The 24,375-nt window shown below is 41.6% G+C and overlaps 1 non-coding gene across 1 annotated transcript; it reads right to left on the bottom strand.

Annotated features, from left to right (window-relative positions):
* Window positions 1–507: 507 nt before the first annotated feature.
* On the bottom strand, window positions 508–613 carry LOC143647561 (U6 spliceosomal RNA). The gene has a single exon (XR_013158173.1). It is a non-coding gene; the product is annotated as a U6 spliceosomal RNA (small nuclear RNA).
* Window positions 614–24,375: the final 23,762 nt, after the last annotated feature.

Raw genomic sequence — 24,375 nt, 5'->3', positions numbered from 1 at the left:
CAATGGCTATTGATGCTAAGCATCTTTTCATTTACTTTTTGGCCTTTGGTATGTCTTCTTTGGATGAATCTCTATTCAAGTCTTTTGGGGGGGTATTTACAGAAATTTATTTTAATGTTTTAAGTCTTAGATGCAGAGTGCTGCCTTTCAAATAGCTATGGTTGCTGCCATAAAAAGTCCTTATAGCCTTCAGACAAATAAAAGGTCTACCTTTGTTCTCCCTAAAGGTGAATTCCAAATCCTTGTTTTCTAAACTGTTCCATGCATTTGCATTGCAGCCACGGTGTCTGACATCTTTAAAACGTCTCCACAATCTGCACCAAAAATGCAGGAGTCAATTTTGATGTTTTTAGCCTAGCAAGCTGTCCGTTGATAAAAAATGTACCACGGAGCAAATACAAAGCTTGTACAGACAGGTCAGACTCAGGTCACCATTAATTCTGGTTAACTTAGTGCCTGTATGCTCACGCCTAGACTAGAATGAGGCTTGTTTGCAGGACCTCAGTAAAAATTATGGAACACTTCGTGAATTTGCATGTCATCCTTGCGCAGGGGCTATGCTAATCTTCTCTGTATCGTTCCAATTTTAGTATATGTGCTGCTGAAGCCAGCAGTCTATTCAACTCTTTAGCCCAGTTTTTTATTGTGTTGTTTGTCTTTTTGTTGTTGGTTTGTGAGAATTCTTTGTATATTCTGGAAATTAATTATCAGATATGTGGCTTCCAAATATTTTCTTATACCCTGCAGATTATATTTTTATTTTCATCATGAAGTATGATGAGGCACAAAAGTTTGTAATTTAAGCAAGTAACTTTTGTCTATTTTTTCTTTTGTTTCTCATGCTTTTGGTGTAAAGCCTAAGAAACCACTGACTGAACAAGCTCCTAAAGATGCTCCCCTGTTTTCTTCTAGGAATTTTAGTCATGGCTCTTGTACTTAGTTCTTTGAACTATTTTGTGTTAATGTTTAATATGGTGTGAGGTTGGAGTACATGCCAGTTTAAAACTATTATGTACCCCAGAAAAGCCATGTCCTTTACTCTTCATTTAATTTTGCTGGGTGGAACCTTTCTGACTGCTTCCATGGAGATGTGACCTACCCAATTGTGGATGGGACCTTTTGATTAGATGGTTTCCATGGGGATGTGTCTCCACCCATTCAAGGAGGGGTTGCTTACTAGAGCCCTGTAAGAGGGAAATATTTTGGAAAAAGCTTTAGAACCAGGAGAACTGACAGAGCCAACAGAACAAACAGAGCACCAGAGAAGTCATTGAAGAAGGCTGGAGAGAAGTTAGCAGATGTCACCATGTGCCTTTCCAGTTGAGAGAGAAACACTGAACATCATCAGCCTTCTTGAACCAAGGTATCTTTCCCTGGATGCCTTAATTTGGACATTCTTATAGCTTTGCCTTAATTTGGACATTTTCATGGTCTTAGAACTGTAAACTTGCAACTCAATAAATTCCCCTTTTTAAAAGCTGTTTCGTTTTTGGTGTATCACATTCTGGCAGCTTTCAAACCAGAACAGAGTACTTACTGAATATGTTGTTTTCCCAGCAACATTTGCTGAACAGACTTTAATTTTCTCATGAATGGACTTGGCCCCCTTGTCAAAAATCAGTTGCGCATATATGTGAGGGTTGATTTCTGAGCTGTAAATTTTGATTCCACTTGTCTCTATGTCTGTCTTTGTGCCAGTACCATGCTGTTTGATTACCATAGCTTTGTGATAAGCTTTAAAATCAGGAAATTGGAATTCTCCAAATGTGTTCTTCCTCAAGATGGATTTGGTTATTTAGAGCCCTTATCCTTCCATATAAATTTAATGATTGACTTTTCCATTTTGTCAAAGATGGTTGCTAAAATTTGATTGAAATTGCACTGAATCTGTAGTTCACTTGGGGTTCGATTTACATTTGGCCAATATTTAGTCTTCCAATCCATGAACATGGGATGCCCTTCTACTTATTTAGTCTTCTTCATTTCTTTTAGCAATGTCTTGTTTTTTTGTGTACCACTCCTTCACACACACATACACCAATGTATATGGCAGTATTATTCATGATTGCCAATGGATGGAGGCAGCTCAAGGGACCAGTAACTGAGGAGAGGAAGGGTGAATTGTGGTATATGCATATGATGGAACAGTGTGTGGCTGCAGAAAGGAATGAAGCCATGGGGCATGCAGTGATGTGAATGAACTGTGAGAACATTATGTTGAGCAAAATAACAGAAATGAAAGGACAAATATTGTATGATGTCCCTAATATGAACTATAATGAGCAGACTATGAGACCTGAACTCGAAAGTATAGGTTATCAGGAGTTAGAAAGAGGGCAGAGATTTGACCATTGATGCTTAAGTAGTATAGAATGTTCATTAAGGTTGATTGTAAAGGTTCGAAAATGGATGACACAATGCTGTGTGATGGTGGCACAATATTGTAAGTGTAATGAACAAAGCTGAGCATGATTGTGGTTGGAAGATAAGGGCTAAAGTCAAGTATGTCACCAGAAAAAAAGCTGGAGGATACAACCTGGGACTGTATAACTTAGTGAAATCTAGAGTTGACCATGATGGTGGTTAGTTGTATAAATATTAGAAAGTTCTTACATGAACTAGAACAAATGCAAATCACTGCCACAAGGTGTTAATTAAAGGTTAGTATATGGGAAATTGCAGTTAATGTAAACTAAAGTCTGTAGTCAATAGTAACATTGTAATATTCTCGCATTGGTTGTAACAAAGGCAGTATGCCAAAGCAATATCAATAATAGGAAGAAATAAGTGGTGTGGGATTTTTTTTCCAAAAAACTGAGAATGTTCTCACATAAATTACAGTGCTGAATGCATACCTAAGTGATTTTATCAAGAATCATTGATTGTACACTTAAGGCAGATAGTATGGTCTGTAAATAAAACTCTTAAACAATAATGGGGGCATAGAGGGTATGGGATATTATGGATTTTCTTTTGTATTTTTATTTCTTTTTTTTTTTTGAGTAGTGAAGATGTTCTAAAATTGACTGCGATAATGCAACTGTATGATGATACAGTGAGCATTGATCTTATACTTTAGGTCGACCACATGTTGTGTGAATAATCTCAATAAAATTGTATTAAAACAGATGGTCACTGAAATTTGATTGAGATTGCATTGAATCTTTAAATCATTTGTGGTAGAATTTATATCTAATCAATAATTGGTCTTCCAATCAATGAACATGCAATGTCCTTCTATTTATTTATGTCTTCTTTGCTTTCTTTCAGCAATGTTTTTTACATTTCTGTGCACAAAACCTTTGCACACTTGGTTAAATTTACTCCAAGATACTTGATTCTGTTTACTTGCCATTGTAAATGTATTTTTTCTTAATTTCCTCTTCACGACATTCATTGCTAAGATATAAAACACTACAAATTTTGCATATTGCTATTCTACCTGGCCACTTTTCTGAATTTGTTTGTTAGCTCTAGTAGCTTAGTGGTGGATTTTCTGCATCTGTAATTAGTCAGGGTTCTCTAGAGAAACAGAACCCACAGGAGATATCTGTAAATGTGAGATTTATAAAGGTGTCTCATGCATCCGTGGGAATGGAAGAGTCCAAAATCCATAGGGCAGGCTATGAAACTGGCAGCTCAGATGAAAGGTGGCGACAAACTACACAGGAGAGGTTTTCTAGCTGAAAAAGCAATAAAAATGTCTCTCTTCTTCTTTAATAGTCTTCAAATGATTGGATTATCTTATTTGCTTTTGGTTGATCCCAGATGTAATCAACCATAGCTGCAATCAACTGAATGATGATTTAATAAACCAGCCTTCTGATTTATCCACCAGTCATGAAATATCCTTGTAGCAATGATCGGGCCACTGCTTGTCTGACCAGACAGGTGGGCACATCACCTGGCCAAGTTGACACCAGAACCAACCATCACAGTTCTCCCCTTGTCAACGTGGCAGCTATACGCATCATCTTAAAACATGCTTAATTTCCAAATAAAACACAGTAACAGACATATGTTTCACCAGACAATACTTAAATGTCCTGAAAAAAACTGGAAATGCACTACATCTGTCCAGAATAGGGTGCAAGTCCCTAGGTAACATTCACTCTTAAACTTTACATCCTATAACTTAAATACCATAACATGAACAGTACAACTTATGTCATATGATAAAAGGAAGGCAAGACATTGCTTATGTACAAATGCAAACATACTCATAGCAAAACAGGGAGGAAATATTCATAACATTGCAGTCTTCCTTTCTGTAACTGATCACATGGTTGTAGTTCATATTTATCACTACCTTCTTCTATTCATTCCGTATTCCCTTTAACCTCAGCAAGCACTTCATCTGACCTGGGTTATTTGCCAGGAGGGTGACCCAAACCTTCATTCCTGAAGTTTCCGGGCCATTGTCAGTCCTGCCCGAATTGGGTTGTTTCAGTTTTCCACCGATTTTAATCACAGGGCATGCTAGAACTAAAGGATACACTAGGGGATTGCCCATATCCCAGGAAAACTCTTCTGTACCTCCATTGTGTCATTGTCATTGCAGTCCTATTTTCCCTTGATAGCTGCAGTAATCCCTTTCCTTGCCTGTTGATTCAGTGACACAACAAGCCCAAAATGGCCAGGTGGAAGTTTTAATTTCCAGTTCAATGGAATCATTTTTGTGTCTCCTGGAAGGAGCACTCCTCCCCTTTTTGGAACTAAGACCTATAGACCAGCAGGGCTTAAAGTTTCAGGGAAAGGAAGCTAAAAATTTTTCTAGTGGATCACCAGGGGTGATAGTGAGTGGTGCCACTCCCATTTTCACTTTTTCCATTCTTGGACCCATGAATCCTGGCTATGGGAGAAATAGCACCATAGCGTAGATGCTGATTCAGAGCATACACAGCTTCCTGGAGAACACTGCCGAGCCCTGCAAAGTACTGCCATCTACTTGGCACCATAATTGGGTCTTCAAAAGGTCATTCCACTGTTCTGTCAATCCAGCTGTCCTAGCCAATGGGGAACAAGATAAGACCAGAGAATTCCATGAGCTAATGGTATTAGGTGCCCATTCCCACACTTCATTTGCTGTGAAGTGAATTCCTTGATTAGAAGCAATGCTATGTGGAATACCACGATGATGGACAAGGCATTCAATAAGTCCACAGATGGTGAAAGCATTGTGTACAGGGAAGGAAAACCCATATCTGGAGTATGTGTCTATTCCAGTTAGAACAAATCACTGTCCCCTCCATGATGGAATTGGTCCAATGTAATCAACCTGCCACAAGATAGCAGTCTTATCACTTTGGGGAATGGTGCCATGTTGTACCAAGTGTGGGTCTCTACTGCTGGCAGATTGGATACTCAGCAGTGGCTGCAGCCAGGTCAGCCTTGGGGAGTAGAAATCCATGTTGCTAAGCCATTGCATAACCGCCATCCGTATTGTCCACTGGGTAATGGCAGGAGTGGTTGGGGAATGAGGATGACTTACAGAATGGGTCATCATATCCACTTGATTACTAAAACATTCCTCTGGTGTGCATTTACATGGGACACCAATTTCTTCATGTTTTTGCTCACTCAGAAAGGTTTATTTGCATACATCTTCCTGCACTTCTTTGTCACTATTTTCTAATAATGCTCCTTTCAAGTCTCTGACCATCCAGCCAAACCATTAGCAAAAGCTCATGACACAGTATACAAATACACCTCTGACCAGTTCTCCTTCCAAGAAAAATAAACAACCAAGTGCTATACTCAAAGTTTGGCCCACTGGTAGGATTTCCCCCTTACTACATCCTTTAAGGACATCCCTGAAAGGGGTTGTATTGTTACACCTGTCCACCTCTTATTGACACCTGCATAACATACTGAACTATCTGTAAGCCAAGCCCAAGTTTTCTTTTCCTCAGTCAACTAACTGTAAAGAACTCCCCAAGTGACCATATCTATGATCTGGGAAAGAGAAGGTAATATGGCAAGAATGGAGACCATTGGCATTTGGGCCACTTTCTCATGTAACTTAACCTGTGCCTTCAGAAACTGCTCAAGCCCTATCTCTTATGTCCCACTCCTAGTTTATGATGGAGTGCTGCTGTACACATCCAGCTTTATTGCTTGGTGAGTCAGACAACACCCAGCTCATGATAGGCAACTCAGGTGTCATGGTAACTTGGTGGCCCAGAGTTAAGCATTCAGTCTCTACTAAGGCCCAGTAGCAGGCTAAAAGCTGTTTCTCAAAAGGAGAGCAGTTATCTGCAGCAGATGGTAAAGCTTTTATCTGAAATCCTAAAGGTCTACATTATGATTCTCCTATAGGAGCCTGCCAAAGGCTCCAGACAGCATCCTTATTTGCTACTGACACTTCCAGCACCATTGGATCTGCTGGATCGTACGGCCCAAGTGGCAGAGCAGCTTGCACAGTAGCCTAGACTTCTCCCAGAGACTCCTCTTGTTCCAGTCCCCACTCAAAACTGCTAGCCCTTCTGGCCACTCAGGAAATGAGCCAAAGTAACACACCCAAGTGAGGAATATGTTGTCTACAAAATCCAAAGAGGCAAACTTGGCAATGTACCTCCTTTTGGTTGTAGGATGGGCCAGATGCAACAGCTTATCCTTCACCTTAGAAAGGATATTTCAAAATGCCCCACACCACTGAACACTTAGAAATTTCACTGAGGTGGAAGTCCCTTGTAATTTTGCTAGGTTTATCTCCCATCTTCTGACACGCAAATGCCTTACCAGTAAGTCTAGAGTAGTTGCTATTTCTTGTTCACTAGGTTCAATCAGCATGATATCATCAATATAGTGGACCAGTATGATGTCTTGTGGGATGAAGAAATGATCAAGGTCCGTGTGGACAAGACTGTGACATAGGGCTGGAGAGTTGATATACCCCTGAGACAGGACAGTGAAGGTATACTGCTGGCCTTGTCAGCTGAATGCAAACTGTTTCCAGTGGTACTTAATGACAGTTTAGAAAAAAAGCATTTGTTACATCAATAGCTGTATACAGGCATCACATACCTGATGTTTTTATTTGCATGCAGTGATATCACACCTGGAGCAGCAGCAGTAATTGGAGTCACCATTTGGTTAAGTTTAGGGTAATACACTGTCACCCACCAAGACCCATTTATCTTCTGCACAGGCCAAATAGGAGAGTTGAACGGAGATGTCGTGGAAATCACCAATGCTGCAATCTTCAAGTCCTTAAGAGCGGCACTAATCTCTGCAATCCCTCCAGGAATCCGGTATTGTTTCTGATTCTCTATTTTGCTAGGTAGGAGCCTATTTCTAATGGCTTCTACTTGGCCTTTCCTACCATAATAGCTCTCACTCCAGGAGTCAGAGAATCAACGTGGGAATTCTGTTGAGTATATCAATTCCAATTATGCATGCTGGAACTGGGTAAATGATCACAGAAAATGATCACACTGGACCCACTGCAAGATGGATCTGAGGTAAAACTCCATCAATCATCTGACCTCTATAGGCTCCTAATTTGACTTGTGGACCAGAGTGACATTTTGTGACTTCTGGAATTAGTGTCTCTTCTGAGCCAGTGTCAAATAATCCCTGAAATATCTGATCATTTTCTTTTCTCCAGTGCACAGGTACCATAGTACAAAGTCATAGTTCTCCTTGAGACAGGATGGGAAGAAGGTTAACAGTGTATATTTTGGGCAGTGTAACAGGGATCTTCCCAGTCCTTCCCTCACTGAAGGGGCTCTGACTCTATATAAACTGTCTCAAGTCTGGGACTTGATTAAGGGCTGTGACTCTGTTTTTGTAATTCAGGTTAGACTTCTGCTCATTTGACCTAGAATTCTTCTGCTTATGCAACTCAAACAAGAATTTAGTAGACTACCCATCTATTTGACTTCCAGATACCCCATGATCTACTAGCCAACACCACAAGTCTCTGCAAGTCAGATTATTTTGACTCCTGCTTTGAGTGTGCTGTCCATTATGGTGGCCACACCCACCTTGTCTGCGGTGGTTAACTGTCACCACATGCCTGATGCCAACTTGGGATCCCCATTGTATTTAAGGATTCCAACTCAGTGACAGCAGTTCCCATAGTAATACCTGACCTACAGAGAAGGGCGACTACAGAGCTCTTCAGGGAACATGCAGCTAGTCTCACAAATGTATTTCTCAAGGTTCTGGTGAAAGATGCATCCTCTGGACATTTCTAGGGTGTGTGAGCAGATCTTCCATAAATCCACTCTAATATTCCTATCTCTCTAGGCCTCTGGATCCCTTCATCTACATGATACCAGGGCAGTTTTGGCATTTTGACCTCAGGTAATGTTGCCTCCTTTTGATCCATGTTTCACCCAGCCATCCAAACAAACTATTACTGCCCTTCCTAACTCCTTGAGCTACAACATTGATGCAAAAATCTCTACTTGGTGGGCCCATATCAATAAATTCAGCTTGATCCAACTTTATATTCCTTCCACAATTATCTCACACCCTTAATATCTATTCCCACATGCATTTCCCTGGTTTCTGTCTACATAGGCTGGAAAACTCATTCAGTTCTTTTGGAGTATGGCATACCTCCTCATTAGTCACTCTTTGTACTTCAACTTTTGGGGCCTGTTGGGACTTTAGTCTAGTTATAGGTCTTGAAGAAAAGGTGAGGAGGGGTCATGAAAAGAAATAGAAGTGTCTTTCAAGCCAATTGCCTCAGGGAATTCCTTTGCAGTTTCATTTGATGAAACGGGATTAGTTGCTCCAGACAGAGGAGAGAGGGCTGTTTCCCTGAAGAGGTGGTTACAGGGTTAGCAGGTGCTGAAGGTTAATCTCGTTAGGTGGAGGGTGGATGGCAGACTCCTCTGGAGAGACTGAAGGCTGGGAAGCTCTTTCCTCAGGGCAGTCCATCACAGGTCTATCTAGCATGTCTCAGTAGATTCCTGGGATTCCATCTCCTCATCACCATCATTATATCCCATTGCACGGTTCAGGATCCCATTCTTTTGCAATCAAAGCCCTTCCTTTTACAGCAGACACCCTGCAAGGTTGATATTCCAGTTCACATTGTAAATTTGTGTTTTTGTTTGTAAGTTGCTGGAACGTGGTATACCAGAACTGGAACAGCTTTTAAAAAGGGGAATTTATTAAGTTGCTAGTTTATAGTTCTAAGGCTATGAAAGTGTCAAAATTAAAGCATCAAGGATAAGATACCTTAAATACAAAGAAAGGGCTGATAAAGTTCAGGATTTCTCTCTCAGTTGGGAGGGCACTAAGCGATGTCTGCTTTCTCTCCTCATTTCATAAGGCTTCCCCAGTAGCGTTTTCCTTCTGTTCCAAAGTTCTCTGGCTGTGTGGGCTCTCTTGGTTCTGGTGGCTCTAAAGCTTTTTCCAAAATGGTTCCCTCTTAAAGTGCTCTGTTAAGCAACCCCACCTCGAATGCTGGAGACACATCTCCATGGAAACCATGTGATCAAAGTTACCACCCACAATTGTGTGGGTCCCATCTTCATGGAAACAATTAAAAAATCCCACCTGGCAATATTGAATGAGGATTAAAGGACATGGCTTTTCTGGGGTACACAATAGCTTCAAACCAGCCCAATTTGCTAATTGTACAATGAGGTTCTGTGTCAGGTTTTCAGAGATCTCAAGACTATGGCCACAGGAAATAAGATTTTCTTTCAGGGCAAACATTGAAACTTTTACATCCTTTATGTGATGCTTAAGTTACAAATTTGAAGCCTTCAACTCATCCCTTTCCTTCATCACTCTATCCAGCATATCTAATAACAACCAGCCAACATTATTGTACCTGTTAATTTGAAAAAACTCTGTAAAGGTGTCAAAAACACTCACACCTAGAGCCTTGCCTCAGATAAGCATACAATTAGCAGACTCTAATGGTGATATTCTGTCAGTGCCATCTTGATTATTGGAAACAGAGGCATTAATGCCTCTGAGTCTAATCAAAGTGGAAAACCAATTGTAAAAAAACAGTTTTAGGATTCTGTTTTGCACGAACCACTCCTAGTATGAAATTGTGTTAGTCAGGGTTCCCTAGAGAAACAGAATCATCAGCAGATATCTGTAAATATGAGATTTATAAAGGAGTCCCACGCAAGTGTGCAAATGGAAGAGTACAAAATCTGTAGGGCAGACTATGAAGCTGGCAGCTCCAATGACAGGCCTGGATAAACTCCATAGGAGAGGCTCACTGGCTGAAGAAACAGTGAAAGTGTTTCTCTACTTTCTCAAAAGCCTTCAACTGGTTGGGCTGTCTTATTGGTGGTAGCCACATCTTAGTTGACCACAGATGCAATCAACTGACAGATTATTTAATATACCAGCCCTCCAGTTTATTAACCAGTCATGAAATATATTTGCAGCAATAGTCAGGCCAGTACTTGCCTGACCAACCACCTGGGCATCATCACTCGGCCAAACTGACACCATAACCAAATGGTCATATACACTGAATGAAGCTGAATGTGAGTTTGGTTGAGGGGGAAAGGCTGGGGGTACCTGTGACACCACAAGGAAAGACAGAGGATAGAGACTGAGACCGTAGAACTTAGGAATGCCTAGATGGACAGTGATGGTGATTAAATGTGCAAATGCTAAAATGTCTTTGCATGAGGGAGAACAAATGACTATCAACATTGTAAGGTATTGAAAATAGGATAGTTTGCATGAAAAAATACAATCAGTGTAGTGTCTAGAGTCAACAGTATAACACTGGAATATGCTTCCACTGAATGAAATATGAGAAATGAAAGACAAATGTTATCATGCCTCACTCAAAAAGACTAACCTGTAATGTACAAACTTGGAGAACTGAAGTTGAGAGCGTGGGTTATCAGGTTGGGCCCTATTGTAAAAGGGCCTAGACTATAAGCTCTTAGAGCATTCACATATATTTAGAAGTGTAAGTGATATTTCTAAATTCTGAGGTAAGAGCTATTTGTGTATAACCTAGTCATTCCCTGAAACTTTGGGCATTTACTTTATACTTGAGACTCAGAGTTAGAGCTCTGAAACTCTGAAAGTCAGCATTATCCCATACGGCAACTGTTTAAAAGTTGAAAAACTGATCAGACATGGTCTAGAGATATCAACAAAGCTCATCTGTGTAGGGCTAAGGCAAATCAGAATACAGGGTAAAGGGTGATATGGTCCATATTCTAAAACTTCAACTTCTGTGTGAGATCAAAGGAGGAGATCTTTACTTGGTGCAAAATTTATATTTTGGGGAGCACATTATCTAATTTAATTTGTATGGTCAGTTTATCCAAACACCATACTCACATGGAATTTTGAATATGTGAGATCTTGTTGGTTTCTCCAGGTTAGTCTCATGCCCTGATACATCCCAGAGTAATCTGGGCAGAGAATAAAAAAATTATTTGCAAAGTCCTCTTGGGGGACTAAGGAGAAAGGAGGAAATATTCAACTTCCCCACCTTTGGAGTTTCTGATATTCTTGCAAGCCCTAGGGATAACTAACCCAATAGGCTGAGCCCTTGGTCTTGGAGCTCACCCCTATGAAACTTATTTCTGCAAAGGAGAAGCTAAGCGTACGTATAATTACGCCTAAGAGTCATGCAAAAGAGAATCTCTTTTGTTGCTCAGATGTGGCCTCTCTCTCTCTAAGCCAATTCAACAGGTGAATTCACTGTCCCATCCCCCACATGGGACATGACTCTCCCTGAGAGATGGGGAGGAATTCTCCCTGGCAACATGGGACAGAACTCCCAGAACTAGCTGGGACCTGGCATCATGGGGGTTAGAAAGCCTTCTTAACCAAAACATGGAAGAGAGAAATGAGCCAAAATAAAGTTTCGGAGGCTTAGAGATTTCAAACACTCAAGAGATTATCCTTGAGGTAATTCTTAGTTTATTATATAGACATCTTTTTAGTTTATAGTTTATTGGAGTAACTAGATAGAAGTTCATTAAGCTGTTTAACTGTATTCCAGTAGCCTTGATTCTTGAAGACAATTGTATAATGATAAATAGCTTTTAACATGTGACCATGTGATTATGAAAATCTTGTGTCTGATGCTCCCTTTATCTGGATATGGAGAGATAAGTAAAAAATTAATGGGGTGGGGACAAGAGGTAAAAAAAAAATGGGTAGATTGAAATACTAGTGTAAGGGGTATGGAATGTATGAGTTTTTTAATTTTTTTCTTTATATTTCTTATACTGGGGCGATGCAAATGTTTTAAAAATTATCATGGTGATTAATGCGCAATTATGTGATGATGTTGGAGCCACTGATTGTATACTATGCCTGGACTGTAAGTGTGTGAAGATACCTCAACAAAAATATTTTTTAAAAAATGAAGGAGAGGTGGAGGCAGGGTAAGATGGTGGCATAGTAAGTTGTGGAATTTAATTAGTCCTCTATGGCAGCTAGTAAACAGCCAGGAACTGTCTGGAAAAACTGCTTGAGGGACTTCTGTGACTGGGCCCATGTCATACACCAGTCTGGAGTGGGTGGAATGGACAAATCTCAGGTAGAACTGCATGTCTCCTAGGTCATGGAGGCTGGCGCCCCTCTTCCACTGACAGGGCAGGCTGTCTTGGAGCTGTTTCCCTGAGGGAAAAAGAAGCAGCCTCTACCAGGAGCAAGGAAGATAGCTCAGTCACACTCCAATTGCAGAATTAACTACCAAATTCTGGGAATACAAGTTCCAGGCACAGATGAACCTGGGCAAGCATGAAAAGAGCCAGGAGGTTTTACCCCTGCAGGGAGGGGGTGGGGCTGGCAAAAAAGGGGGCATCGGAGTTGGATGAGCTCAAAATACTGGAAGGGGGCTGGGACACAGAAAATGGGCACAGAGAGCCAGGAACCAAGGGGGCTGGGGTTAGCTCTCAAAATAATTTTTTTTTCTTTTTTCTTTTCTTATTGATAGCCAATTAGATAGCGCTACAGGCATTCTCAGGTTTCAGCACTACCCCAGGAAAGGATGGGATTAATATGTCTGACAAAGTAACGAGTCAGGTGAAGGAGATAAATCTCTGAAGGGCATTCCTCTAAGTCATCTCTATTGGTAGCTCAGTCAAGCTCCAACTGTGGTTTTAATGCTGACAGAGAGGAGACAGGGCTGATAGAAAAATATAAAATAATGAAGAATAAAGATGGAGGCTTTTGGAGTTGGTCAAGCTCAGAGAACTGAAAAGGGCCTGGGTCCCAAGAAGGGGCACACTGAGCTGAGAACCAACACTGGCTCTTGGCTGGTGAAACTTGGGGGCTGGGCAGTGGCTTTGAAAAGGGATTTATTTCTTTTCTTTGTTCTTTTAAAAAACTATTCTAAGTAGCTCATTAGAGAAAGCCTCAAGCATTTTCACTTATCTATGGGTCCCAGGCAAGGGCTGGGCTAGAAAAGTCTGAGAGATAAAGTAAGGAGTCAAGAGGGGGTGATAATTCCTTAAAGAGTGTACCTTCCCAAAGAAAAGTGGGGCAGGGCCCTGTGCACGTGGAATCCCTCTTTCAGGGAATTGGAATTGAGACCCCAGTGGCTGGCAAACAAGAAATCTACATCTCCCTATTACCTAAGCAGCTGTCCCAACCACATCACTGGCAGGGAGGGTCTGCTGAGAATTAAAGGCCCTGGGTCACGCTGCACAGGTGGGGAGCTGCGGGCTGACAAGCACCACCTGCTGGGCGGGCTAAGAAAAGCACAGAGTCCAGAGGCTTCCCAATTAAGTCTGACCACCTGCTGGGCTTACGGTCAGGGAAACCGGATGCTGCTTAGACCTGGGACCCTCTGGTCTGGGGAAATCTGACCAGGGTTGTTCATGTCTGGGGAGATCCTCCTCAAAAAAATGTTCCACATAGGCAAGGCAAGAACCAGAAAAACAAGAGCTGAAAAATTCCAATCAGTTAAACAGAGCCCATGCTAAGAGAATCAGTTGGATGAATACCAGAGAACAGATAGAGAACAAAGCCAACCAACAAGAAAACCATAGGCAAAAGAGAAAACGACCTCCAGAATAAACTAATCAAGGAAATTAGATGCCTAGGCACCAGCAAAAAGTAACAAGTCATACTAGGGAAGAAAACAAAGATATGGCCCAGTCAGAGGAATAAACTAACATTCCAAACAAAATAATTTTCCAGCTTTCACTGTTATTAATTTCTAGTTTCCATCCTGGTCAGAGAAGATCATTGCAGAATTTCAACATTTAAAAATTTATTAAGAGTTGTTTTATGATTTAATACATGGTTTATCCTGGAGAGTGAGCCATGTACCCTAGAGAAGAATGCATATTCTCCTGCTGTTGGGTGAAGTGTTCTATGTATTTCAGTTAAGTCTAGCTGCTTTATAGTATCTGTTTAAGGCTTGCATTTCCTTGATGATCTTCTCTCTAGATATTCTGTCCATTCTTAAAAGTGCTGTACTGAAGTGTCCTATTATTAATGTAGGACTGTGTATATCTCTCATCTGTCAATAGCAGTTTTTTACTTAAAGTCTATTTACCTGATATGAATGTAGTTACACAGAGCTATTTTGGTTACTATTTGCACGGAATACTTATTCTATCACTTCACTTTCAACCTACTTATGCCTTTGAAATAAAGGTGGTTCTCTTATAAACTGAGCATATGGGTTGGGCTGTGCTTTTTTATCCATTTCATCATTCTCTGCCATTTGACTCAAAAACTTAATACCTTTATATTTAAAGGAACTGCAGATAATGCATAAGTTTCTTCTGCATTTTGTTATTTGGTCTTTGTAAATCTTACACCTTTTTGTCTTTCAATTATGTTGCTAATGACTATTTCCATATTTATTTGACTTTTCTGTAGTGTACCATTTTGAGCCACTTCTCATGTCCTTGGGTATATGTTTTGGACTTTTCTTCATTGTTAAACTTGGGGTTTATATTTAACATCCTAAATCCATAAAAATTATGTTTTTTTTATACCAACTTAACTTCAGTAGCCTATTCATACACTGTTTCTACACTCTTCCATACCCTCAGCTTTCTGTTATACATGTTGCAAATTATACCTTTATTCCTTATATGTCCAAAATCATGGATGTATATTTACTTTTAATGCATTTATGTTTTGGAACCTGTAAGAAGTAGAAGTTAGACTTACATACTAAACAATGTATGATGGCTTGAAGCTGTATATACCCCCAAAATATCATACTCTTAAATTTAGTCCATTCCATTTAATCCATTCCTGTGGGTGTGGACCCACTGGAGGTAGGATCTTTTGATGAGGTTACTTCAGCTAAGGTGTGACCCACCTAATTCAGGATGGGGCTTAATGCTATTACTGGAGTCCTTTATGAATGAAATTCAGACAAAGACAAAAAGCCACAGATGAAGTAGCAGAAGTTGAAATCAATGGAACCTGAAAGAGAAAAGAGATACCAGGAGATGCCACCATGTGCCTTGCCATTTACAAGCCAATGGCTGCTGGTCTCCTGCAACCAGCCCCAGAATGCCACAATTTGGGGAGAAAGAATCACTTTGATGATGCCTTCATTTGGATATTTTCCCAGCCCCCAAACCATAAGCTAATAAATTCCCATTGTTTAAGTTGAACCATTTCACCATATTTGCTTAAGCAACTAGGAAACTAAAACAATGCAGTGCAATAGTACTGGCATTTATAAGTATGGATATGGTTAGCTTTCTGGATGTCTTTATTAGTTTATGCCACTTCAATCCATGGTGTTGTATCCTGTCTGTTCACTCGGAAGAACTCCTTTTAACATTGTTTGTAGAGCATGTCTAGTGGTGACAAACATCCACAGCTTTTTTCTTCTGGGAACATTTTAATCTCTCCTTCATTTTTGAACTACAGATTTGTCAGATATAAAATTCTTGGTTGACAATGGTTTCTTCCAGCACTTTACATAGTTTCCCTGCTTCCTTTTTGCTTCTGTGGTTTCTGGTGAGAAATCAGTACTTAATCTTATATTCCTTTGCACCTAACACATTCTTCTTCTTTTGCAGCTTTCAGAAATCTCTCCTTTCCTTCACAGGGACTACTTGTACCCTGACTACTTGAATACCATGTCACTGGACATTTGTGGGGATTGGGGCTATGTACCCATATTTTAAGAATAAAATTTTTCTTAAAATTAATTCATTCTCATCAGTGTGAACCCTTGTAAACAGGACCTTCCAATGAGGTGTGAATCAGGGTAGATCTTAATCCTATTACCAGAGTCCTCTATCAGCAGAAAGACATTCAGAGAGAGGAAGAAAGCAACAGGAAGTAACTGGAAGTCAGTGGGTCCCAGAGAAGCCAGGAGAGGTGGTCATGTGAAAGGAAAGCTAAGGACCAGTGGTCACCGGCACCCAGCCCCAGACCACCTCAGTCTTCCAGGGGAAAGCATCACCCTGATGGCACTTTGATTTTGGACTTATCCTAGCCTCAGTATCATGAGGCCATGGATTCTTGTTGTTTAAGCCAACACATTGAATGATATTTTAGTTTGCTAGCTGCTGGTATGCAATGTACCAGAAACAGAACAGGTTTTTAAAAGGGGAGTTTAATATGTTGCAAGTTAACAGTTTTTAGACCATGGAAATGTCCCAATTAAAGCAAGTCTATATAAATGTCTAATCTAAGGCATCCAGGGAAAGATACCTTGATAGAAGAAGGCCAACGAAGCTCAGGGTTTCTCAAGTGGAAAGGCACATGGTGAACACAGCATCATCTGCTAGCTTTCTCTCCTGGCTTCCTGTTTCATGAAGCTCCCCAGGAGACATTTTCCTTCTCCATCTCCAAAGGTTGCTGGCTGGTGGACTCTCTGTTTCTCATGGCTATGTCATTCTCTGCTCTCTCAGAATCTCCTTCTTTCTCTCTTGTTATTCTCTTTTATAGAATTTCAGTAAACTAATCAAGACCCACCAGAATGGTTGGAGACACATCTCCACCTAATCCAGCTTCACAACCACTCTTGATTGAGTCCCATCTCCAGGGAGATGATCTAATTACAGTTTCCCAACAGTACTGGATAGGGATTAGAAGAAAGAGCTGCCTTTACAAAATGGAATTAGGATTAAAACATGGCTTTTCTGGGGTACATACATCCTTTCAAATAAGCACTATGTGGTATTTGTATTAGTAGCCAGGAAATGAGAAAAACATAGTTATCTCCAAATTTATCCTGTCTGCAGTCTGCTGGGCATCTTGATAAACTCATGTTTTTCACTGAATTTGGGAAGTTTTCTGCCATTGTTTCTTTGGACATTCCTTCTGACCCCTTCTTTCTTTCTCCTCCTGTTTGGACTCCCATATGTGCAATTTGGTGTGTTTGATGGTGACTCACAAGTCTCTTAGGCTCTGTCCACTTTTCTCATTCTTTTTTCTTTTTGTTCTTCAGCCCGAATCATTTTAATTCTCTTGTCTGCAAGTTCACTTATTCTTTCTTCTGCCAACTCAATATGCTGTGAAATCCTCTAGAGGATTTTCCACTTCAGTTATCACAGTATTCAACTCCAATATTTCTGTTTGAGACTCTCTCAAAATCTCTTTATTATGCTTCTCACATCGTTCAGGCATTTTTTTTTATATATACCTTAGTTTGTTCTCCATGTTTTCTTTTACTGCCTTAAGCACATTGAAGATAATTTTTATAAAGTCTTTGTCGGGTGTGTACAAAGTCGAGTATTATTCATTGATAGTTTCTGAATTATTATCTTGTTCCTCTGGATGTGCCATCACCTCCTATTTCTTTGTCTTGTAATCTTTTGTTGTACAGAATACATGTTAATGTTTTAAGTCTGGGATTTAGTCTCTGAACTGAAGTTAAGTTTGTATCTAGCTAGTGAGATGGCAGTGAATTCTTTGAGTGCCAAGAACTAACAACAACAACAAAAAGAGCAAGTCTTTAAAATTTAAAATCACAGTCTTTAAAAGCTGTCTTTGCATTAACAGGTGCTTTCCCTCAGAATTTATTCCTCCTGTCAGGAAGATTAGCCCGAGGAGAATGTGAGGCATAAGGTCCTTTCATCTTTTCTGAGCCTGAGTCTGGTCCTGGGCTTGTGCTTGCTCAGGCCCCCAGTTTACAGTAATCTGAATGTCCCTCTACTTCCTTTGACCTCCCCCCAGTTGCTCTATTGCATCCTAAAGCCAATAATGCTTTGCCCCAGCCACATTGACTTAATTGTTTCTTGTGCTTCTTTAGCTTTCGGCAACTTACTTCTGCATGCAGGACAAGTTCAGGGAGGGTGAGCTTAAGATGAGTACCCCAGTTCATCCTTCTGAGCTGTCACTGATAGACTAGCACCAATATACAGGAACCCTAGCATGCACTTAGGGGTTACTCTGGTACCTCCAGAGAAATAAGATCTGGGACCCACAATAGCAGGCAAGCCAGTTTCAAGGTGTTGAGGAGAGACTGGGGAGAGGCCAGCAATGGCACCACAAGCTTCTCCTACCACTTTTTTTTATATGTTGTGTAGCAGGGTCACATTCCATTATTTTTCCATGTAAGTATCCTGTCATTGCAGAACCATTTGTTGAATTTTTGTTTGTTTTGTTTGTTTGTTTTTTGGGATGTACACGGACCAGGAATTGAATCTGTGTCTTCCACATGGCAGATTAGAATCCTACCCTCTTACACCCTTCTCCTACCATTTTTAAAACTGTGATTTCTTGACTCAACCCTTGCCCAGTTACTATAACCCTTTAACTGATTTCTGGGGTTGGAGCAAAGATGGCTCTTCCAGGATTTTTTAGTTTTTCAAAGTTTCTGAGAGGGGTGGCACCCTGGAGCATCTTATGCCACCATCTTAGAAGACCAGTTCCTTATCTCATTGCCATTTATTTGATTTCTCCCATCTCAAATATATAGAAGGCTCTTAATATCACTGAATGAGACATAAAATTTAGCCCTTTAGGTGATTGTTAATTTCTTTTAAAATGTCATGGCTACACTTTAAGGTGACTCTTCTTTTTTAAGCTCTCTGTAGATACGTTTTACAGTCATACATACCTTAGGGACAAATTTGGAGTGTTAAGTGGCAAGACTATACAAAAGAAACCATCTGAATTTGCCTAAACTCTTTTGACATGAACACCTAACACTCGTTCTTAGCCTTTGCTGCACACCTGAATACATCTGAATATACCAGTGCTGGGTCCTTACCACAGAGGATCTGACCCACCTGGAGAGCCAACAGCAGTGTTTCTGGAGGTCCCGCAGGTACCCAGCACTCAGAACCGCAGGCACGGCAGAATTCCCCGTGCTCTGGGGCTGGCGGCCCCAGACACTGCACTTATCTTCTTCCCCCCATGACTGTGATACTAATCCAAGGCGAACGGGGGCAGATAGCTTTAATCACATTCCATTCTCAAATTCTATAGATGCAGAATGTACTTAAATCTGTCAGGCCTAAATATGCCAGAATATTTTGCTGCTATCTTTGAAGTACTTCGAGAATAAGGAGAAGGAAGTAGAGTAGGTTGTAAAGACCCTCCACACCACGGGTTTATTCCTTTGCATGCCTCTGCAAGCTATGAGAGCTTTACTGAGACCAGGATCTGAGTCTCAGGAGTGAGCATTTACTTAGACATGAAACTTGCCCAGACCCTCCAGGTGTGGAGGAAACCCTGGCAGGCAGCCTGAACTCCACAAACACACACCAGATGTGGGGCTACGGAGAAGGGAGTGGGATATCACACGCTGACAGATAAGAATGCATCCCATCCTTGAGCAAGAGATCAAGCAAATAGCTCTTTAAACAAACAAATAAACGTGTACCTCTATACATGAAGAAACAATTAAAAACATCCATGAACTCAGAAGAAAAGATAAAGTGTTCAATCACTGAAATTAACCAAGAATTTTGGAAAGTAATGTTGTTGCTGGAAATGCACCCATTGCAATGGCTATGAAATGAAACAGGCAGAGGCCCCTGGCCTAAGGAGGCTTATGGTATGTCTGGGGAGAGGAGGTAGCCACAGACAGTTATGCAAGAGATTACAGGTAAGCATAAAGATTGTTGGGACAGGGAAAGTGGATGGGCAAGTACCTCAGGCCAGGAGGGCATGGGTCGGGAGGAGAGCCTAGAGGAGCCACCCTGGTGGAAGTGGCATCTCCTATGAGACCAGAAAACTAAGTAAAGAGTAATCATAAGACATCACATGTGGAGTGGTGGTTGGTTAAAGGCCACAGGCAAACTCAGAGCTGTCTAAAGTGGTCAAGGTAGCTTGAAATGGGTGAGAAGGTCATCAGGGGCCCAGGGACGCTGTGGTTCCTAAACCATGTTTGTGCCATGTGAGCTCCTAAACCAGAGTTTGCACTTCACCCTAAGAGCAAAGAGGATAGGTTTGCCTGTGGAGTAAGAGTGAACATTTAAGAGGCTCACTCTGAGGCATGACCCCCTAACCATCCAGTGGAAGATGATGGCTGTGGCATGAGAGAAGAGGTAGTTGGATACCCGAGGTATTTAGAAGTTAGAAATAAGATCATAAGCTTGGGGTATGGGGGTAGGTATTAGGCATGACTCTTGGATCTCGGTCCTGGGATGATTTCCCCATTTTCTGAGTGTGAATGCAGGAGAACAGTCAACTTTGGGGACAAGAAATAGGGAAAGATGGGGCCTGTTTTAGACAAGATCATAGGGGTTGTCCTTTAGACTCGAAATAGAGCTGATGAGTGGGCATTGGCCAAGAGGGTCAGGAACTCAGGGAGAAGCAGGAGCATGAGGTGGAGATGTAGAGGTAGTCCATAAAGAGATGGCAATCTAGATTATAGGAGCCAAAGCCATCCTTCAGGTGAGTATGAATTGAATGAACGGGGCAGAGACCAAAGAACTTGAAAGGAGGAGAGAAAGTGTAGTGGGGATGATAAGAAGAAATCAAGGAAATGTTCATACTGAACATCAAGGAGAGAGAATGCAAGGCTGGGGGTGTGATCAGGAGCCACTGGAGGTCAAAGGGCCAAGTTTGCAAAGGAATCAGATGGGTCTAAGCTGCTGCCCACTGGTTCTGGGACTGTGGACCCTTTAGAGTTTCTGGGGCCTCACCTTTCTGCTCTGAGACTGGACAAGATGCTCACAAAGCTTTCCTGCAGTGCCTGAGACGTGATTCTACCGTGAAGTTGATAGGCTTTCCCAAGGGGGGGACGGGGACAAAGGGTCTGCTCCTACAGAGGCACAAGGAACCTGGCGGCCCACACCTTACCTGGAAAGAGACACAGGGGACACTTTGTCCTAACCCCTGTGGCATCTATTCAGTTCTCAGAAAGGATAAGGACACAAAAGGAGAAAAGAAATATGGATAGAGAAAGGGCGCATCACTCAATCTATTTGTACCTATTGGTGCCTTATTTTAATAGTTTTTTTCTACTGGTGTTTTGTTCCCGGTAATAAACAGTGCAGAATAGTTTTCCAAAATGCAAGAGTCCATCTGCAAACCCCAGGTTCTAATGGTAGAAATCCATGTACTGAGCTCTTGTTCGGGATGTGACTTTGAGCTCTGCTTTCTTCACTTTGGCACCAGCATCACTGGTTGCCCATTGCTCCAGTTTAAGTGACACAGCAGGTGCCTCCACCTCTGTCACTTCTCTGGGGCACACTGCCTTGCTTGCCTGCTGCACCTGCGAGCTGAAGAACCATCTTCGATGTCCTAGGAGCACTGACACCTCCATTGCCATCTCGTGGCCCATCTCTTGCCTCTGGAATCAACTTCCCCAACAGGCTTTGGTAGTCAGAAACCATTGCCATCCCTGAGCAAACATTACAATTCCACAATCCACTCTTCATCTTCTGTGTTAAAAAAAAAAAAAAAAAGACTACCCAATACAAACACGGAAAACATTGTCCTTAATTGTTTTATGTTTGCACAAAATTTACACATTTGCTTTATGTTTCCATCTGTGTATTTGCTTCAATGTTATCTCTTTTAGATTGTAAACTAGAAGGCAGAGAATTATATTTTTAATGATGTTTGCACAGTACTTAGCACTCAATCTAAACTGGAAGAACAAGGTCAAATCAAGTAATTCCATGTGAGTGCAAGCATGTATATTTTTCCAAATCAACAATTCAAAATGTTTATTATGATGTGTTTTTTGCCCATGCAGTTATCAGCACCTTACATTTATTTCATGCTTACTATATACATGTGCCACTTTTATGTATTTATACTTCACAGCAGGTACAAAACCAGGTACCGTTATTACCTTCACCTGATAGGCAAGGTCCCTGAAACACGAATGGATGACTAATTTACCCAAGTTTATGCTGCTTGTAAGTGGTGGGCCATTGCTTCAACATACCCAGCTTTATCTCTGGAGCCTGTGCCCTTAACTATTTTACTGAGCTTCTCTGAAGATGCCATTGGATTAGTTTCCTATGCTGCATAACCAATTACCATAGACCTAGTGGCTTAAAGCGAGACCCATTTATCATCTCAGTTTCTTAGGTCATAAGTATGAATATAGGATAGCTAGATTCGGTGCTCCATTTCTCACCAGTTGCCATACAGGGTAGACCAGGGCTGCAATCTCATCAGAGGCTCAACCAGACGAGCATCTGCCTCCAAGCCCCCTGAGGTGGCTAGCGTACCCATTTCCTTGCAGTTTTGGGACAGAAGTCTCTGCTTTCCTGTTGCTTGTCAGCCAGGGGCCACCCCCAGCTCTAAGAGGCCACCCTCAGTCCCTAGCCACATGACCTCTCATAATAATTATAATATGGTAACTTATGTCTTCAAAGCCAACAAGGGATTCTCTCACTCCAATGTGCTGAGAGTCTCATGCAAGGTAACCAAATCATAGAGTGACAACCCATCATCTTTGCCATATTTGATTGGTTAAAAGCAGCCAAGGGTTCTACCCACTCTCAGGGGCAGGGCATTACACAGGGCATGGCTCTTTGGAGGTCACCTTAGAGTGTGTCCAACACAATAGCATTAAGAAAAAGCACTAATGCTTGATTCTTATTGATTTAGTGGAACTGGATTAGATTTCCACTAAGCCCCAATTTCTATAGTTAAGAATTAAGGGATGCACTGTGGAATGACTCTTGTCTGGCAGGAGACTTAGACTCCAGCCTTACTTCTACCATGTGCACCTTGGGAGCCCAGACAGAGCAAAACTAGCTGGGAAAACCCAGGCAGGAACACTGAGCAAGGCTTAGGTGATCTGGTATTTATCAGATGAAAGGGGAAAGATGGCAATCTTAATAAGTATCCCAGGACAATAAGAGCTTGGGCAGATAAGGATGTATGTGTGACCACCCTGGTTTCTTCATCCTTCAGTCCAGCCCCTGAGAGGTGAGAAACTACAAAGATTTTGGGAAATGGAGGATGAGTGGTTTTGAGGACACATTGGACAGAACACTCAGGTGCAAGTCCAGATCTTGCCTCCATATAAAGTTGTATAATGATCTCCTAAGTGCCATTGAACTTCTCTTATTACTCATTTGAGAAGATTAAATGAGATAATGTATGTTCTTATAAACATTTACAGTACAGAAGGCATCAGCAAGTGGAGTAATGAACCTCATTGTTGCTACTGAGCTGGGTTAAACTTTTATGTCCCACATTGTTATTACTATTGTGGTCACTGGTTGGTCACCAGAACTCAGGCATGAATGCGGAGCTAACAGCCCTGGAAACGGAAGCAGGATCTGGGAAAAGTCCACAGATAAGAAGTAGTGGCCAGTTTGAAACTGAGCCAGGATGTTTTTCTTAGAGATGCTGAGAGAGAAAGCGGGGGAGAGGGACAGAAGGTTTGGTGCATCTCAAAGAGAAGGGAGCATAGTCACCTGCAGTGACCACAAATAATGGCTCAAAAAATGTAGATGGATGTAGACACGCTCTTCCTAAACTTTGGTTTCTTCCAGTGATTTCTTCAATAGAAATTCTGGCCTCCATGCTCAAATCTGTATGCATGCCAAGCCATCTTCAGCTGGCCAGGACAAACCAGCACAAATTATTTTCATTCCTTGTCTGACTCCCCTCCTCTGAATGGAACATAGACACATTCATGGAAAAGGGGAAAAACAAAATAGGATCCTGATCTCAGCATCGTTCCCCCATGTGGCCGAAGTCCTAAGAGCATGTCAGTGTCCCGCGGGGAGAAGAGCAGGCAGAGGTGCTGCAATCCCGAGGGGGCGTGGAGCCCAGCGGTTCTGCCGGCACTGGCTGAGTCTTCAACACTGCACCTTCGGTCTTCTGTTAGCTCCCCGAGCTTCTTCCTCACCTTTTCTGCAGTTGTGCATTGTAGAGTTATGGTTGCTCTTGCTGCCATTTCCGAATTAACTCCTTAGTCCATCCCAATCATATTCCCAAGTCAAACCCAGGTCTGGGACAACCCTTCTGGCCATAGACCAATGCAGTGGACACCCTCCATCCTCTCCTGGCCTCGGCTCCCTTCCGGTGGGACGTGTGTTTAACACCAGCACT

The sequence above is a fragment of the Tamandua tetradactyla genome, chromosome 9 (assembly GCF_023851605.1).
Source record: "Tamandua tetradactyla isolate mTamTet1 chromosome 9, mTamTet1.pri, whole genome shotgun sequence".
Lineage (NCBI taxonomy): Eukaryota > Metazoa > Chordata > Mammalia > Pilosa > Myrmecophagidae > Tamandua > Tamandua tetradactyla.
Note: the sequence above shows the minus strand (reverse complement) of the source record. Positions and strands in the feature narration are given on the sequence as shown.